Source organism: Triturus cristatus, chromosome 3_2, assembly GCF_964204655.1.
Source record: "Triturus cristatus chromosome 3_2, aTriCri1.1, whole genome shotgun sequence".
NCBI lineage: Eukaryota > Metazoa > Chordata > Amphibia > Caudata > Salamandridae > Triturus > Triturus cristatus.
Genome location: NC_140584.1, coordinates 206,981,795 through 207,002,153, shown reverse-complemented (window position 1 = coordinate 207,002,153; position 20,359 = coordinate 206,981,795). Strand labels below are relative to the sequence as shown.

The window sequence follows — 20,359 nt, the reverse complement described above, 5'->3', positions numbered from 1 at the left end:
CCTATTATGATATGGTGTGCATTAGGATCGAAAATATGCAATTTAGTCACAATACTTATTTGACTTTTTATGTTGCAAAAATCTTCCTCACACTGTGATGACAATTCAAATTTGTCAAATGTTATAACATCTCTCAGTGAACCTCGGAAATAGTTCTTAGTGTAATGTGCGGCAAGACCTAAAAATAATCTAATCTCTTTACGTCTCGGTGTAGGTGAGCCCTTAATAGTTTACACTAATGACATCTATGGTTTTACACCATATTCATCAATCACATTTCCTTAGTATGTCACACTTTTTTTCTGCAAATTTACACATTTAGTAAATTCTACTGTCAGCCAATTTGGACTCAAGCATGCTTAACGCCTTCTCTAATTTGGAATCATGTTTACTCCAGCTCTACCCGAATTTCAAGATATCATCTTAAAAAACCTTATGCTTTGCTGTTTTCCAAACAAATTAAACATCAACATTTGAAAGACCGCTGCTGCTGATGCTTAGCCAAGTGGCATACATTTAAATTTAAAAAAATTATCAGGAGTATTGAATGCTTTTAGTTTCATAGAAACAAGTGTTAATGAGATTTCATGGTACGCAGATGACAAGTTAGTGGTTGAGAGCTGTTTTGCACCTTTGAGAGATGTATCCATTTTGTTGATTTTAGATAAGGGAAATATGTCAATGAAGACATTGTTCAAGTGACGCAAATCGACACATAGCCTTATTTTGCCATTAATAGGTTGAGCCACGACCAATGGATAGATCCATTCAGACGCCTCTATGGGTTCAATTACACCTGAGGCCACTAACTTATCGAACTCCTTCAAAACGTCTTCACTTACCGGCATAGGTGCAGGCCTGACTTTATAAACCAATGGACAGGCATCACTTTTCAGCTGAATCTAGAGTTCTAATCCTGTTAGATTGCCCAACCTTTTATTAAAGACGTTTGGAATTTTTCTCCACCATATCCCCCTGGATGTATATCAGACTCAAGTAAAAACTCTCCTATTTTGTTCACAAATATCTCCTTCCAAACCTCTTCATTAACTATAGTGTAGGGTGAGCCAGAATCCACATAAATTCTCAATTAAACACTGACAGTTGTCATCAAGTATTCTGCCTTACCCTTAGAAATATCATTGTTTATGTTTATATTTAGTATCAATTACTCTTTGACATTCATTATCATATTTAACTCCTCATTGTCGGACCCTTTGTCTGGACCACCTCTTTCTACTTTACAAAATTCTTCACAGACACATTTAACTCATTTCTTCCTCCTACACACTTTTGCGTAGTGGCCTTTAATACCACAATTGCCTCACTTCTCCTTAAGAGCAAGGCATATTTTGCTGTAACCATGATGCTCACTACTATCGCACAGATAGCGCCTGTTTTTTCCCTTCAGTTTTGATTTGTCCCTGCTTTGAACAAAATTGGATTTGTTACCAGAGCTGTTATAAATTCTGTTTTCGGAATGTGACGGAGTTACTGGGAAGCGCCGTCCGCCTCATCCTCCAGCTCGCCCCCAGGTCAAGAGTGGTGAGAGGAGGGGCTCTGGGGAAATGGTCCCTGTGTCCTGAAAATAAATTGAGGAAAAACTGTAAGGAGGCAGGGTGAGCACATCCCAACCCCTCGTGGCATGTGGGAAGGTCCCAAAGGGACCCTGACCTTGATCGGCTTGCTACAACATAGATAACATATTGTGTCAGCCATTACAGGACTATGGTATGTTGTCTCTATCGAAATACATTGTAGTGAAAGCCAGTTTTTGAGGGTCACAAAACGAAATACATCTGGAGGTTGATAACAGATTTTAGTCACAATATAAATCGTTTGTTTGTGGTACAATAATTTAGGAATTGTGGTGTGTTCTAAGGAGAATTTACCCTGTGAAAAATCTGATCATTTGATGAACCAAGCTTGTGGGAACTGTTTTCTTAAAGAGTTTATGGAATGTGCTCCAAAAGCTAAAACGAGAATACATTTTATAAAAATTCACACTTTTTCCCCCCAGCCATGAGAGAAACAATTCTGAAATGCTGGGTAAAACATGTACTAATAACTGCAGTCTGTCAGTTGATTTCCTAGTGTTCCACTGCAGCTTCACCACAGTGTTATAACAACACTTTACATGACATGTTAAATGACTTCATGGGTGACATTACTCATTAGATTAAAGACCAACATTGTTCAAATTACTAATGAGTACCACTGTCCCTCACCATCTCTCTATCTCTCTCTCTCTATAGAGAGAGAGACAGAGAGAGACACAGAGAGACAGAGAGAGAGAGAGAGAGACAGAGCCGAGAGAACTCACCCACACACCTGGGTCGGATTTTCCAGAGCGCTTGTTGGATTGCTAATAACGTTAGCACCATTTGACGCCCTCCTCCCCCAAAAAAGTTAAGCCAACTCATCTCCTTCCTGGAAAATTTCGGGGTGATCCACCAAACTAGGACTGATTAATAAAAGGGGGACTCCCAAAACAGAATACCCACTTGCATTTTCCTTACTCTTTTTTTATAAAGCAATATTACAAAAACTACTGAACTGTTTTACAACTAAATTGAACTTAATTGTTCACAGACTAACCAATCAAGGCCGTAATGGCAGAAACGCGTTGGTGGAAGAAAAGATGAATTAACTTTAATTATTGACACGAAGCTTGCGAAAGGGCCACATGCCGCTTTACCTTTATTGTTAATATGGCCCCAGGGAATACAGTCTTCGGGGCCCATTTGGGCTTGGGTGGCCATACGCCCGTTCCCCTAACAGTGCGGTATTCAGCCCTAGAAGGATAGGGCCCCATGGAGGTTGAACACGCGCTCCCTCCCCTTTCTTCAAAATATGGCCCAGTGGGAAGTGGTCCCAGGCCCATTTGGGCTTTTGGAGGAGGTCCAATTGTCCCACCTTCCTTAGTAGTAAAGTATGTGGCCCCAGGGTATGGGGTCCCTGGGGCCTGTAGGGCTCTTCGAGAAAGGCACACACCCCTCTCCCCTGTACTTAAAAGCTAGACCCACTTGAGCTCGAGGAGTGGGACCATATGCTCCTCTCCCCTAATAGTAAGGTATTAGGCCGCTTGGGGATGGATTCCATGGGGCCTCTTAAGGCTTGAGAAGGGTGGGCCACATTTCCCTCCTCCCCTTTAATTAAAATATGCCCCCAGGGGTTGGGGTTCCCAGGGCCAATTTGGGCAGGGGGATTGGGGCCTTGACCCTCCGTTTCCTAATCATATATTTTTGGCCAAGTGGGATGCGGTCCCAGGGACGATAATGGCTTGGAGTGGGCTAAAGTGAGTATAGCAGGGTTTCACTAATGGATAGTCCATGCACTCAGATTCCACTGGTTTAATGGGCTTGGTGCCCCCTCACTCCCCACACAAGGCCAGGCTGTTTCCTACTGGATTTCCTAGCACGGGCTGTACGCTCATTACCCTTCAGAGCTCTGGCTCGAGTTCAATCCCTGTGCCCAGAGGCCGCTGAACAAAGATTGAGCCCAGTAGACCATGGCATGGATGCCGTGATCTTGAATTGCTTCAGTGACTTTATTGATGTGATATGTCACCAGTGATGTCTTCCTTAATGTAATTTGTGATCTTAGCTGTTTCATGATGTGTGAAGGCTTCAGCTTAGGTTTTAGCTCATAGGTTTTTGAATGGAAGCCTTTTAGGGTGTGTATTGTGGAGTCAGCTACAGCAACTTTGTCATTATGGTTGCTATTCTCTCTGTAGAAAATGTGATTTCTTTTTCCTAATTTGTATGTGTTGAACTTTTATACAGTTTGAAACTTCATAAATATTCCCTACATTTTGATTCAACCCCATAATTATGGAAAGAGGGCCACAAAAGTAATGTCTTCCAGGTTAATTCCTGTAGGTATCATTTGCAAGTAGAATGAAAAACCTCTGGATGGATTTTAACCCAGCATGAGTGACATGAAGGGGCTTGATCCAACATGCAATCTGTTGTTAGTTTTTAGGTCGAGGGACCATCCGGTCTGCCGAAGGCAGAACCGGAAGTCCGGAGATCTGATGTTTCTAAGAGTGGCTATTTAGCCCGCCTCTCTTTTTGGCTCTCCTCCATTGGCTGGCTTCCTAAACGGAGGCCAGCCATTGGAGGAGAGAGCCGTCCCTCCAAATAAGCTCCGTCTTTTTCAGATTCGGGGGCGTGTTCCTGCTGTTCTTTCTACTTTTTAGCCACGCCCTTTTTCGAACAGCAGGAACACGCCCTCGAATCCGAAAAAGTTTTGAAGCTTCCATCCGCCATTCCCAGCACAGAAGCAGAAGAAGGTAGTATCGTACAGAGCTACCCACAAACGGAGCATGGATCTCCTCACGGATGCTCCCTTCCCCCACCGCCATGGTCTACATTTAGTCACGGCGCTTCCTCTAACACTTCGCTGCCCGTGGCCACGAACACGGCGTACAGCCTCTCTAGTACCCAAACGAGAAGGGCTGCGTGGAGGAGGGGCGTGCGCTGTGCTGCAGACCCAACTTCTCTCGTGTTTTTGTGCAAACCAGGCAAAGTATTGATTTTGGATTTACATTTTCAGCGCACATGAAACGTAAAGTGGTGCTATACGTTACTATGCATCAAGGGGGCATTTCATGGGGGTCGCAGACAAATGTTTTAATGTAAATTCCTATCGGGTACCAAGGGTCCTCCCTCCGGGGTTTCTCACTCGACACCTCTGCAGCACCAGGGGAGCCCGGGAGAGAAGGAAGCTGCGTCTGAGCAGAGGAGTCAGTGCAGGAAGGGTGTCCTTGTGAAAACCCATGCTCGACACCACACGCGCATCCTTGCACTATGGTGTGTGTGCGTGCGCGCGTGTGCCAGTGCATGAGGGGTGATAAACCTTGTAATATCTCAGTAGACATGGGGCAGCTTTGCCGTCTCCTCTCATGCAGCCAGGGTCGGCCCTGCATCCGCCCCAAGCATGCTCTCCGTGTCCTTCAAAGCTCACAGCAGGGGCGGGACTGCCCCCCTCATACACATGTGCGCGTGAGCTCCTCTGGGTCTCCTTTGAAGGTGCTCTCACTCAACTCCGGGCCTGCTAAGGGGGTGCCTCGAGCCTGCGCCCGAGAATTTAAATATAATGGACATATGTACCATTAAAATAATAAATACAGGCACTGACCACAGCCTGTGACACATGAGCACTGAGGCGTAAATAACGGGCTTCCCTGAGTCCGAGCCCCCCCCCACCACAGAGGTAACCACGCACTGCTGGGACTCGTGCACCAAGGTGAGAATCACGGGCTTCCCTGAGTCCGAGCCCCCCCCCCCCCCCCCCCTCTTCCCACAGCCACAGAGGTACCCCCGCAGTATAGTCATTCGTGCACCAAGGTGTGAATCGCGGGGCTTCCCTGAGTCTGAGCCTCCCCTTCCCCCCCCCCCCCCCCGGTACCCACACACTGCTGGGACTTAAGCACCAAAGTCCCAGGGTCCGAGCCCCTCCTCCCCACCACAGAGGTACCCCCGCACTGCTGGGACTCGTGCACCAAGGTGTGAATCATGGCGCTTCTCTGGGTCTGAACTCCCCCCCCCCCCCCCCCACAGAGGTACCCCCGCACTGCTGGGACTCGTGCACCAAGGTGTGAATCACGGGCTTCCCTGAGTCTGAGCCCCCCTCCCCCCAGGTACCCTCGCACTGCTGGGACTCGTGCACCAAGGTGTGAATCACGGCGCTTCTCTGGGTCTGAACTCCCCCCCCCCCCCCCCCCTCCCACAGAGGTACCCCCGCACTGCTGGGACTCGTGCACCAAGGTGTGAATCACGGGCTTCCCTGGGTTTGAACCCCCCCTACACACATAACCACCGAGGTACCCCCGCACTGCTGAGACTCGTGCACCAAGGTGTGAATCACGGCGCTTATCTAGGTCTGAACTCCCCCCCCCCCCCCCCCCCCCACAGAGGTACCCCCGCACTGCTGGGACTCGTGCACCAAGGTGTGAATCACGGGCTTCCCTGAGTCTGAGCCCCCCTCCCCCCAGGTACCCTCGCACTGCTGGGACTCGTGAACGAAGGTGTGAATCACGGGTTTCTCTGGGTCTGACCCTTACACACTCTCCATCCCAGGTAAAGAGCCCCCCCCCGTACCTTAAGCTGTGGGCATTCAGGAAGGGACCACTGGCAGTCACCGGCCACAGCACGTGCATGTCGGCCCACTGTGCACACACATTACACACAATGCAACAATAGGCTACAGATCTACATCCCGGTACACAGTGCAAACTTAATGCACATTGCAGAAAACTGCAGACATTACAAATACACACAGTGCGCACACACGCTGCAGACAGTACACGACACACACAGTGCACACCCACGCTTCAGACACACACAGTGCACACTCACACAAACACATAGTGCACGCTGGGGACGTCATACACGGTACAAACACACTGCATACATTACATTGTGTGCGTAAAACTGCAGATATCGCACAAAGTGCACACTGGGGACATCACACCACATTACAGACACACTAGATGCATTACATTGTGCAGATAAACACCGCAGTTATCACACACAGTGAACACCGGGGACATCTCTCACTGTACAGACAGACTGGATTCATTACACTGTGCACAGCTGCATGGGTCCATTTGTGCCCATGAATCGGACGTTGCGTTACCCAGAAGCCTTCAGTGGGCACCCTTGTCCCTCTTTCATTTCCACGGTGTGGATCCTGGTGGAAATGAAGGGAGGACACCTGTGTCCGGGCCATGGCGGAGGAGGGCCCCACTGACCTCTGGGAGACCCGGGGGCCGCCGGGAGGGGCCCTCGGTGGAGCAGCAATGACCCGAGCCCGCCCGGGAGAATCAAGGTCAGTTGGGGCCCCTCGAGGTGTTACCGACATCCGCCCCTTACGTTTTAAAAAATCAGCTCTAAAAACGCTATATCAACAGGAACCTTTTTCTTGGTTCGGCGTTTAAAAGTAACTTTTTTGTTCAGTGTTTCAGGTTTGGCGCATAAGCCAAATAGAACAGGAAAGTTGCATAATTGAAATAAAAAACTTTAACTTTTGTGTCTTGAAGAATGGCGGCTGAGAGCGGCATCCAGTTTTGTCTCCCTTACTTTCATAAACATTTCAATAAAAGTGACTCCCAAACGCTAATATGTTTGCTTCCTAAAAAGTATTGTTGCTACCCCCAAGACAGGAGAACATGCCTGCTGCAAAGAACTGTACAGGGCTGGTTACTGAACTGTATTTGTGGTGGATAGCTCAGTGGGTTACTGCTTTTGTCGCAGAGATGCTTCTGTTACTTGCCGTTCATAAGTTAAAATCCTAATATTGCACAGCGACCAATTAAGTGTCATCAAAGAGCTGCATGGTATAGGTTAGAGCTTTGACCCCCCCCCCCCCCCTTTCCTTATCCTAAAGTGATTAAAAAGGGTCAGTTCAGGTAGGAATGTATTTTGGTTAGTAAAGCCAACCCTAACCACTGTGGTATGTTTTAAGTCCCGAGTTTGTGGTTCTCCAGACAAAACTATCCTAAAACATACTGTCCACTGGCTTGGATGACGTTATTCCTACATCTTGTAATCCGCATTGTGTTATGTAGCATTTCCTATAGACTGATTGACACACAATTGATTCATTGTCCCTATATAAAGTGTGTATGAGATGTAAAGTGCTCCGAAACCCTACACTGATGTGAGAGGGGCTATTAAACAGATACAATGTATGTGAGAGGGGGGCTATGGAGAGATGGGGGCCCTGTTGAAGGGTGGTAGTGAGGGAGTCCTGGGGGCGCCGCCCGCTAGAAGCCTGCCCTGCACACACTGCTCACTGAAGACATCACACTGTGCACACACTGCTCACTGAAGACATCACACTGTGCACACACTGCTCACTGAAGACATCACACTGTGCACACACTGCTCACTGAAGACATCACACTGTGCACACACTGCTCACTGAAGACATCACACTGTGCACACACTGCTCACTGAAGGCATCACACTGGGCACACGCTGCTCACTGAAGACATCACACTGGGCACTTCAATCCTTGTTGAACGTGTGTGAGCTATTCGTTTGCGAGGTTTGAGTTAACTTTGAGTGCATGGAAGCGACTTTTCTTGCTTTCTTTCTGCTCGCCGCAGGGACGTTCTCTTCTCTCATTAACTGCTTATCTGTTCCTTGAAACCGGCCTCGGGGCTATCAGGCACCCTTTGGGTTGAAGCTCTGCTGCCACATCACTGAGAAGCCATGTGAGCTGTTTACTGCTCTGTCTACCCGCCTGTATGGAGATACTCGGTAACGTGTCATTTAGTGGGGGTTGCAACTGGTCAGCCCAGATGTTTGACAGCGCCAGCAAGGGAGATGGAAATAACTTGTATTTTCCCCCAGTACTTGATACCTAACGACAGCGTTTCGACTCGCTGTAACTAAGCATGTTTCTCCCTCCACTTTGTTGTTACCTAAGCTTCTCAGCTACCCCGCCCCATCATTTTACTAAAGATTTCAGGAAGGATGTGGTAGGTTCTAGGGCTGTGCGAGTCAAGTCCTCTAAAAGTACGGGCTTGACTAAAAAGCATAGACAAAGCATAATGTTATTGAAAGCAGTGTGTCCGGAACTCACTACGTCACTCACTCTCTATCTCTCTACCTCACTCTTTCTATCTCACTAACTCACTTTCACTGTCTCTTTCACTACCTCTCTCTATCTCACTACATCACAACACCACTCTGCTTACATCTCACTACCTCACAACATCCCTCTCCCTCACTACATCACTGTTTCACTACCTCACTCTCTTTCACTACATAACTCTCTCTACCTCACTACTCCACTCTATCTCACTACCTCACTATCTCACAACTTCTCTCTCTCAAAACATCACTACCTCACTCTCTAGCTCACAACCTCAGAACTTCACTCTCACTCACTACCTCAATCACTCTCTATCTCACTACCTCACTCTTTCTATCTCACTAACTCACTTTCACTCTCTCTTTCACTACCTCTCTCTCTATCTCACAACATCACTCTATGCTTATATATCACTACCTCACAACATCCCTCTCCCTCACTCCCTCACTACCTCACTCTTTCACTACCTCACTCTCTCTATCTCACTACCTCACTCTCTATCTACCTCACTCTCTATCTCACTACCTCACTCTCTATCTACCTCACTCTCTCTCACTACCTCACTCTCTATTTCAATACCTCACTCTCTCTCTCTATCTCACTACCTCACTCTCTCTCTGCTAATGCAATAGGTATCACATATGCAAAAAAAAGCTAATGCCAATAGAAACGACAATGCCATTTATTTAGGGATACAAAAATGATAAAAAAATAATGAGCAATACCAATAGCTCTACCTATAATATTGCCGAGACCATTGCATTGTAAAAGCTTGTTTAAAAAATCTGTTCATTTTTGTAAAAAGTAAACCTGGGGTGTCACAATTCTTATTCTGTAAAATATGGTTGGTTTGATGGATTTTTTTCCTACCATTTTGGGCTGAACATGTGGTGCTTTAGTGAAATAAAAGCGTGCCCATAGGAGTTATATCCCTTCATAATGAAGGATAAGGGGTCATTTTATGAACATGTTTCATGCCCATGCATCTTGCACAGAGGTCTAAGCTGTTTTGGTGAAACTGCACTGCTTTTAGTGCATACATTAACTTACACATTTTATGAGTTAATATAAGCTCTAGACAGTACAACACTGAAATATGACGCGGCAACCAGTTCTCCGTGTTTTTCTTATATATATATAACAGATGGCGTACTTTCAGCAAAAACATGTATGTGGATTTGTTCTGGGCCTGCACTCCAATGTAGATATACGGCCTGATTTAGATCTCGCAGATGGGTTACTCCACCACAACAGTGACGGATATACACTGTCCGCCTAAATATAAATCCCATTGTAGCCTATGGGATTCATATTTGGCGCACGGGTTATCTGCCATCGTTGTGACGAAGTAACCTGTCCTCCGAGATCTAAATCAGGCCCATGGTCTCAGGCTTACCAAGTTCCTTTGGTCATTTGGCAGCATCAACTGTACAAAACACTGTAAGGCAGATTTATTATTTTTGTGTGCAAGGCAGAGCAGCAACAAAAGGTAAGCAAAGAGGAGCAAGCGGTGTGGAGCCATATTTATTAACGAGCATTGGCAAAGCCAGTAGGTCTCTCCAGTGGACGAGCTATTGGCTTGGCAATCAGTAGGGGTAGGTGACAGGAGAGCAGGTGGGTGGATGACAGGAGGATAGAAATTAGTACTATGATGGGCCAGTGTTGACCACGTAACATCATTGTTCCCCTCTTAAGCAGCCTAAGGACATCGCACTTGGGTGGGAGGAAGGGACGGGGGTGGGAGACAGGTCACTGCTTTCTGTTCACACCATTGGGATCGAGGTCAGTGTCATTGCCAGGATATTATGGGGACAATTATTTGGCTGAAAAGTGGATTTACCCTCTGTTGTGGGTCATATGCTCATTCCTGGCTCTTCCTAGTGTGTGCATACATTAATCATGCGTTGGCTGAGTAGCATAAATCAAGAGCAGCTGGGTGACCGTGGAGGCACTTTGTGCAGTTGCGCCACCTAGCCAGTGTAGTTCTTGTTTGGAATATGAGAGGTTCATTGCAATAGTTGCTGGTGTAGTGGTCCCTGATGAGTGCTGCTGTTTGGCTTGGAGTTACCGACAGTGGGGTGTGATCATTCACATGACTTGTGGACCTTCATTTGCACCAGCAAGAAAAAAGTGTTTTAGGTTCCTGTTTCACAGCTCACTGTTACCTGGACGGCGGACACATTGACAGAAATTAGTTGCTGCCTTCTTACTGACTTTTGGTAGGATATACCCTTCCCCCCCCCCTCTCCAACCACTGGACGCACATACCTTCCCCCACAAAATGGTGTGGCTGGATTGTTTTTAGGGCTCGCCCCTTGTGATGCACTGCGCAGACCCTGGAATCGCACATGCTCGTGCGTGTGCTTTTCCTTTTGGGTTCCGCTATTGGGCTTTGTGCGCGTGTTTTTTTTTTTTACAGACCACGCAATAGGCCAAAGTTGGGTGCATTGCTCCGCCCACGGCCTATTGGTGTCTGTTACACGCACCAAAGCCCATATGTCTTCAATTATCGTGCCCAGACACGGGCGCGATAATTGAAGACATATGGCTTGCAGTGGTGCGCGCGCGCACCACTCACAGACGTGTTTTTTTTTTTTTTTAGTTTATGTAATTGTTGGACAATCCCCTCGCGTGAAATAAATGTTATATTGTTCAATCCTGGACTAGTTCTCTCCTTGTGTATTTTACTGTACTTTTATTCTAATGTTTATAATTAATTGCTTCGATAAATATTCACTTACACGTACGTTTTTGAGCGCCACGTTCTTCCCTGATGCTACTTCCAGCTATGACACAGCTGCAGCACGCGGTAACACTTTTTAAAATCATTTTAGGAAGACCTGGGAGAGTCATGGCGCAAATTTCTTCAGCACAGTGTTATCTTCAAGGGTGACACACGTGAGCAGGGGTGCCCATCAGCACTCATGTCCGGTCTTTCCCAAGAAATCATTTAGTCTGAATTCATCGCCGCATAGTTTCTTGTTTAAGAGCCAAGACTCGTATTACTGTCTTTGTGACGAAGGCCCCGTGAAGTACATTTTTATGCAACAAGTTTTCTTATTGAACGCTTCATAGCAATCTTGCGCGTCTTCGACGAGCTCCAAACAATAAATACGTTTAATGTTTTCTGATATGATTGTACTCAGTTTACCGACCTGGTGCGGATGGCTTTGCTGGGATTTGATGATCGCCGCATCTTTCAGTAGCGAGCGTTTAACTCACGGAGCCATCATTGGATACTCTAAATAAATGTAGGCAATCGTAGCCTGTTTGCACTTGAGGAAATGATTATGAAAGATGCGCGCAACAGAGTTCCCTGCAGCTAAGCTGCAGTATGTCGCATAGAATGTGTTTTGTGTGCCGTATAATTAAACCTACTTATGAAACTTTATCAACCCACACAAAGAACTCTCCCATAATCTGTACCCACTCTCCTGTATGCCGTACCCTCTGCCCTCAACTCAGAGCATACCCACCTCCCTCCCTCTCCTGTTTCCTTTATTTCCACTTGTGATGTCGCCCAAGGTGTTTTGAAGGGCCGGGCTGGACGATCCAGTTCTCTCGAACAATTCCACGAATTTTGAAGAGGCGAAACCCGTCCGAGTATAAAAGGTATCTTTGTCTCTGCTCTTACATGGGTCTTGTGAACCAGAAGTTCTTGGCTGCAGTTTCTGCTTGCAATGTCCCTTCCTAGTGAAGTTTTAGGAATTTAATTTAGGGGAGCGCAGCTCTGCTCAAGTCAAGCGATGTAAACCCCTCGTAGCGCAGATATTTTCAATTTAAAATGCCAGCCACAATCTTCAAGTGGCATGTTTGTGACATCGTCAAAGGTGAAAAAGGCCCGATCTGATCAATTATTGCCTTTGTATCCACACACACCAGGGCACGTGCTGCAGGTCAGTGCACGTGTGCTTTCGCATTGTCGCTACCCACTTTAGGCCGAGCCGGCCCTTGCTCCAATGGCGCCCTGGGCAGAAGGAAATCTGCCGTCCTCGCACAGTCAGCCCTTGTCTGGCTGCATCAAGGCAGCGCCACTTGCCTCTGAACACACCGCTTTGCACCTCCCCAGCTCTGTCAGGCTGTTTCCAGGTTGTTTGGAGGGTGGTGGGTGCAGGCGCGCAATGCCCATTGGGCTCAAAGGGCTTCAGCCGCGCCCCCATCATGTTTGTCAGCCCGGGTGAGCCAGCTTCCCGGGCACACACACACAGCTGCTCCTGAGTACTTCACAGGTCTTTAAAAGACCATTGGCTTGTTAATGAGGCTTTGTTGTTTTTCACCTCTTCTTAGAGTCCCTGCCTCTCCGTTCTGTCTATTAATGGAAGAATGAGCCCCCCTCACCCCCGAAATTTGGCTCTAGTTGCGCCTCTGGGTGGGTGTTGATGTGTGTCCACAGGCAGTGAGGTATAGATGGCCCGGCAAGGTAGGACGTAAAAGGAGCTGATAGTGTGATAAACAAGCATTGGCATGGCCAATAGGTCTCGTCATTAAGACCTTATAAGTTTTAGCTATGCAGGATATTATCCTGGGTGCTGTGCCGTCAGGGATTGAAGAGGTATACAACAAATAAACACACCGGTGAACACATGCACAGAATTCCGTTAGCCCACGTAGGTAGACACAGACATGCTTGCACAGTTTTACACCCGCAGGCAGAAAGAACCCATACAGATACACACATCAAACATACCCCATACCGCTCCTGCCATGTACACAGATACACATGGGTATGCATCTTTCCACTCATACTGTGCACGCTCACAAGTTGGATTTTCAAGCTCCGGATCCTCCTATCTCGTGCTAAAATGTCTCTAATGAAACAAGCATTGGCATAGCCAATAGGTCTCGCTTTTTGGACCGTATAAGTATTTCGTTATGCAGCAGAATATCCTTGGGCTATTGGTATTGTAAATGACAATGCCTTTTATTTATTATTTTGAAAACCTGCAAGCTGTGCGTAAACAAGCACTTTGTACTTATAGTCCTTGCTTATGAGAAGCAAAGCTGGCAGTCTCTTTTACTGCCAGCCTTGCTTCTCGTAAGCAAGTACTATACGTACAAAGTGCATGTTTATGCACCGCTTGCAGGTTTTCAAAATAAATGAATATAAAAAGCATTGTCATTTACAATGCCAATAGCTCCAACTCTCGCAAATGCGAGACCTATTGCATTGTAAATGCTTATTTACTTTTGCAACAGAACAACTGAAAAAAGAAGAAGCAGGTGGAGAAGAAATGGGAGGAAGGGAGAGAAGAAACAGACTAGAGAAGAAACTGGGATGAGAAAAATGTGGGAAGGGGAAAAAACAGTAACGAGATTAGATAAAACAGGGACGTGGTGGGGAGAAGGTTAAAAATTTGCAAGTACTATGACATGGCCAGTATTGACTGCGTCATATAGGTTTTTCAGAAGAATTAGTACCTGAATCACAGTGTGAGCATCTGATGGCCACTGCAGGGACTCTAATCAAACATAATTAATCTGTGCCAACACCACGAAAAAAAGGAAATGATGCATTACAAGTGCTGCCCAATTAGAAGGAAGCAAAGAAGAACAACAGTGATGCCAATGAATGGTAAGCAATGGACGGGTTCCAAGCCCATTACTGAACTCAAGAGTCTCGCAAGCAAGTGTGCATGCACGAGCACATGCTCACGCATTCCCACAAAAAACTTCCTCCTGCTGCTCACATCCATCTGCTGGCACACAAATTGTCTGCCTAGCCCCACGCAGAACGTTTGCACTATGGTGCAGCGGTGCATGGGCTCTGTCTAGCACACCTTTCTAATACAGACACTTTTAAAAAATATTTATTATTAGTTTTTTATTCTCCATTAGGCACATACCTTCACATACCTTCACATGGCTCTTTTAATTGAAATATACCATACATCATACGATAGTGTTAAACATTATGACACAGATCCTTGTGCTGACTGATGATCTTTCCCCACTCTTTGGAGGTTCATTTATCACCTCATACACTCCTGTCTCTGTCCTTTAGTGAACTATGTTACAGTGTTTTCAGGTATTGGATCATAGACCCATATATCTTTTGGTCTTGAGACCTCTGGTAGCTCCTCTGCATATGTTGCTAATTGTTCCTTACAGTACAGCATGTCTTTAACCCAGCTTTTTGTATTTGGAGTTCTTCTGCTACCCCAGGGGATCGCTATATGCCTTTTTGCTAGTAAAAGTGCTACTGCAGCTAATCTGCTATTAGGTGGACTCTGGGACTTTACCAGACCCAGAAGGCTCACTTGTGGGGTATCAGGCACCGGCTCCAACAAAGTATTACTCAGTGTATCTGTCACCTCCCTCCAACAGTCTCGAATGGGAGGGCATGCCCAGTTAACATGTAAAACATCTGCTTCCGTGTGTCCACATCGTTTACAATTGGCATTACTTCTTAATCCATATTTATACAGTTGAATTGGTGCATAGTATATCTGTTGCAAGAATTTAAAATGAATAATGCGTAGATTACAGTTTGGTGTAAACAGCTTAGTAAGGGCGCAACATTCACCCCAGTCAGCCTTGATAGTGATGCGTTTAGCGCTCCGTTCCATCTCTCTGATGCCCGCTCTGTATTTCTATGTTTTTCCTGTTGTGTTGTATAGAGTTTAGTGATTAATTGTTCTGGTACAAATCTTCTTCGAGTGTATAAACATTTTATTCCTGAACATGTCCCCTATATTGCGTAATCCCATCTCCACTAATATGCTCTGCATGTTTCTCTTGTGTGACTGTTATGTCTGGGTGGTATGCTAGGGACAATTTTGGCGCATATAGTGGTTCCTTATGTGCCTACTGCGCCAATTTATTCCATGACTTTCTTTTTTTGTGTGCAAAACTCTAAATTTCAATGGCAAGGTTGGAGCATTTCAAAATGTCAGGTTTTTTTTTTTTAACAAACTTTATTGCACACCAATGAATAGTACAGTGGCAGTAATAAATACATCTTGGCATTGTCATTTTGTTTTGTTGATACATCTTAGCCGGACTATATTCTATCGTAGAGGGTAATACAATTAAGTGCGACTCTTAATACATCTAAATAAAGTGTGTGCATATGCCCGTCCAATAATGCTTGCTTGGATAATGCGTTATTATTGCCTATGGCAGTTACATTTGAAATGCAATTTAAACTATTACCCTCACCCTAACATCCCCTTGCCCTCCCCCCACCCTCCCTCCTGGTCTGCGTTTTATTATTGTGCCCACAGCCTATCACTGTACTTCTGTCTAGGATCCCTTTGGTTCCATGACTTAATCGTGCTCTGCACTGGGTTGATTGCCATCCGTGAGAATTCTGTTTTCTTCTGTAGTATTAGAGCTGAGAGTGGGATCGGGAAAGCTTTGTCTGCTTTTATGGCAACTCGCGCAATATTTGTATGCGATTTTTGCCAATAGTGCGCGGAGTGCACTTTGCGCGCTTAGGTGATATTAGGTACATATGTGGTGCACCCTCCCTGTGCGTATGGGCTAGTTAATTCTTCCCACTTGATTCTCGGCTTACGTACTGCCCACGTCAAGGTGATTAGATGGGGCCTTAGTTTTGTGAAAAGAAGTTGTGGTAGGGGGGTGGGTATATTTTTAAATAGATATAATAATCTGGGGTAATGATCATTTTTTGGATCGCAATCCTATCTGCAAGAGAAAGCGGCATCGGATCCAGCGAGCTACCTGGTCCTCCAGTTTCCATAATGCTCTGCCATAGTTCTCACAAACTACTTTTTCCGGATCCCGAGGAACCCAGATCCCTTGATACTTAACAGGATCCGTGCTCCGGATCAAAGGGAATTCGATATTTCATGTTATTGTGCAGGGGGTCAGCAGTATAAGCAACCATTTCGCCCAGTTTACACTTTCTAATACAGAAACTTATTCCTAGACAAATTCTTGAACACTCCCCACATCATATGTGAGCTGTACAGTGCAGCGCACATGGAATGTTTGGAGAAATTAAATCCTTTCTCCTTGTTGGTATCTCTTTCAAGGAGGTGTTAATTATTTGACACAAAGCCCCGTCTGACTTATCAATCAGGCTTTAAGTAAAAAACTATAGGTTCTTGCACTCATCCACGCAAGTAAACCTCCATTGACATAAAGTGGCACAAAGGAGCACAAGCACTATTTGTGCTGGCAGAAGGGCACCTTTCCAGCACAAAATAGCTTTTTCTCTGGAAAGTGAATGCCCTTGCAAGAGTTTACTCCACTTTGTGGCACTTTGCCCCAGCACAAACCCTTAGTAAATTTGTGACTTCATTTAATGGAAAGATATTGAGCTATGCTTCTTCTTTCCCCCAAGATGGACAATTCACTAACAGTGCACACTGCACAGAATATAAAGGTAAAGTGCTGTGGTCAACTGTCACAAATGCCCGGCAGGAACACGATCCCTCCAGTGCTTTCAAAAAGCAACCTATCCACATGCTAAGAAAAAAACCCACAATGCTTCATGTTCTTGTGGTGGCTTTAAATAAAGAAAATCTCACAGACACGACCCAACAATGAAAAATTAACTTGAACTTCGCATGCAGATGGCCGAAGTCATCTTGTGGGGAATGAAGCATCTTTTTAACCTTAATTGTCTTGTCCTAGAGCAGCACAATTTGCTTTCCCAAACGTGACTATGACTAACAGTAGGCATATTAATTTCTTAGCAAACCTCTCCCCTGGACCTATGTAGAGCATGAATTGGCCCAGATCAGACAGTAAAAATACATTTATTAGCCTTCTTCTTTCTTGGCGTCTCAAGACTAAGAACAGGACAGAGCGACCCTGCTCGCATTATCTGACCATTGAGCACTCGTATACATATAGCTCAAGCCCAAAGTAGAAAATCTTAATTCAGAAAATCTTTGCTACTTGTCTGAAGAAGAGAGGAGCAGGAAGATGTTTTTAATAACCATTATTGTCTGCTGCAATAAACTCTTATTGGGGGTGTAAACATGTCTGCATTCATGCACATACTTAACAAGGGGTGGGGCAGGACTGCTGGAAAGAGGGACTCAAATTCTTGCAAATGAGAAAGGGAGGGAGTAAAGAGAAATAATGAAAGGTAACGTGACGCTGCAAATTCAATGAAGGGTCCAAAGGAGGAGATTCGGAGCAGGAAAGAATGTAGGAATAATCGACAAAAGGAATGAATATGGAAAGGATTGAAATGAAAGCACCTATATTGATAAACACTGGGAAAACACCATCTCAGTGATTTAGGTACTGAGCAAAAAGGAATGAACACTGATAACCACTGATTTTTACTGTTTTTGAAAACACTGAAAAAACACACCAGAATTCACAACAAATAAAAAATAAAACAGGAAAACCTTTTTATGATTGTAAGGTTTCTGGCAAAATAATTATGATTTAGCAGGGGCTGGAGCCATTGTGTGTGTCATGGTCACAACCCACACATAGACTCTTCAGTGCATAGCCATAGGCTCTGCGGACCCTGAGCTACTACTGGTTCTGGCCTTGTGCAGCCGTAATTACTAATACTGGGCATAGGATGTGGCTTGAGGCCACACCCTGTACTTTTAGTCCCTGAGCCTGCTGCGCACTACAAAGGATGTGTATAACTGATGTTAAAGCTGCTTGATCTGTGCACTGGATGTGGTCCGAAGCTACATTTTGTGCCCAGCACCTAGAGTGCATGGCCTGAGGTAGTTTACCAATGTATCTGTGGACAGAATGGGCTTAAGATCATGCCCAGTGCCATGGGCCTTCTGTATGCTTTACAGAGACTGCGGAGGGCAAGTCTATACTGCCATTGCTCATTGCCAAAGGCCATGCACATTTGCTTCATTCAGTGCAAAGCCTGGGTGAAAGACCCTGGTCACAGCACAGGCTATGCACCCCCACAGCCTGCTATTCAGGCAACTAAGTGGGCAGGCCACAGGGTGTGTCAGAAGGTTATGCCCTGCACTTAGTCACTGCAGTGCGGGGCCAAAAACTGTGTTCTGTGGATATGGGGATTGGTGCAGGACCTGACTAAAGGCCGTTCCTTGAAGTCGGAGTCTTTTGCGGATGTTCTAAGAATGTGCTTACATTTTTTTAGTAGTATGGTGTCTAAGCACAGGGAGTGGCCGAAGATTTTGGTTTAAAGGCTAGGCCCTGCACTCTCAGGCCATTGTGCACAGGTAAAGTTGGATGTTGCGTTTAGATTGTGGGATTTGGCCTCACCCTTAGTCCACAGTAGCTCTATTAATGTTGGCATTGCACTGATGCATATCATTATAAAACCCCACAGTCTCCTGAAATTTTATTAATAAAGAGTTATGGTTACCCATGTTCATAGCAATGTTTGTAAAGAAGATCCAACAATTCTTTTAATCATTACAGTTGTAAAGCAGAAGCTAAAACCCCTGAAATTTAGCAGTTCCAGTGCAGCGCGCAAACAGTAACTCATGCCCCTGCCAAGTGCTGCCATGATTTCACATGAGATCCCTGGCTACATCTCCGAACAACCTTGGCCGATGCCCTTGGAGCTGTCCTATGCTGCTATAGAGGAGTTTGGCCCTGGTTCACCCCCTCGGCCGTCACCTACCCAGCCGGACATCTGACATTGTTTTCCTCGCCTCCCAGTTATGTTTCCTTCCCTCTATCGTCCTCTTATGTCTGTTCTTGGAATCTGTAACTGAAGTAATTATGTAATCTTTAACTTGCTGATCCTCACGTAAAGCGCTCTGAAACCTACGGGTCTAGCCAGCGCTATATAAAACTTTGCAAATAAATTAAAATCTCAAATGATATCAAGAAAGTCATCACTGAAAGCAAGGGAGCACTTGACCAAGTAGAGATAGTCCCTTGATTGTCCAGCTCACAAGAGGTGCTGCTCATATTTCCGGCCTGGATCTCCAGAGTTTCCGTATTTGGGTGAGTTTTTGCAGATACTTCCAAATGACCTTGGACTGCCCGCAAGACTGTACCCTCAGCATCTAAAATCATATCAACTATTACTGCATTATTACAAGAACCACTTTTCATCCATACTTTTCTCTTCGTCCTTGCCCAAGCTGTCAATATGGGCGTTTGCTGTGCAGGCCATTGTCAACGGGCTCGCCCCTGCCGCTGTCGGAATTAAATGCAATTCATTTGCCCCATTTCCTGCGGGTTACCTCAATCTATTTGAATCCGAGCTCAGCTCAATGCTATCTCCTCTCTGAAGCAGAAAATCGGAGGAAGAACTACCAGGTCCAGAATGCATCTGGGCGGCAGTAGGAAGAACGGTCTTCTGCATGCACTGAGCCGGGTCAACCGCCTGTGGAGCAGCTTCGGTTCCCAGGGGCAGGATCAAAATAGGAGGGCAAACAGGTAAACTCATATTGCTCCCAGGGACTACCGCTATAGTGCTTGACATCCCAAATGCCTCCATTACTGATGGCTGGCGCAGAGTATTCTCGCCGGTTGTAGCCGTCCGTAATCTTGTACCCCCGGCCACACCAACATCGAGTGTTTTGCTCACCTCACCTCTCTTTTTGGGAACGCCGCGCCGTGTCTGCCCGGGGTTACTTCCAGAGTCCAAGCAGGATACTTGGTCAAGTGCTCCCTTGCTTTCCCCAGAGGGTGACAAGTTCTTTTCACTGAATGATGATTCCGACACATCTCAGATTAGTGAGCAGGAATCATCGCAAGATAGTGTTTCAGGGGATGAGTCTCAGGCCACGCAGAAGAGGCATCACAACCAGTCTAGACCTTTAGGCGTCGGGTCAGGACAAAAGGCAGATCTTCGGATTCAGCTAGCAGACGG

At 45.9% G+C, this 20,359-nt stretch overlaps 1 protein-coding gene across 1 annotated transcript in view; it reads left to right on the top strand.

Moving 5' to 3' along the window:
• DARS1 (aspartyl-tRNA synthetase 1) overlaps positions 1-20,359 on the top strand; it is a 416,054-nt gene that overhangs the window by 202,874 nt on the left and 192,821 nt on the right. The gene's annotated exons all lie outside the window — the stretch shown is intronic.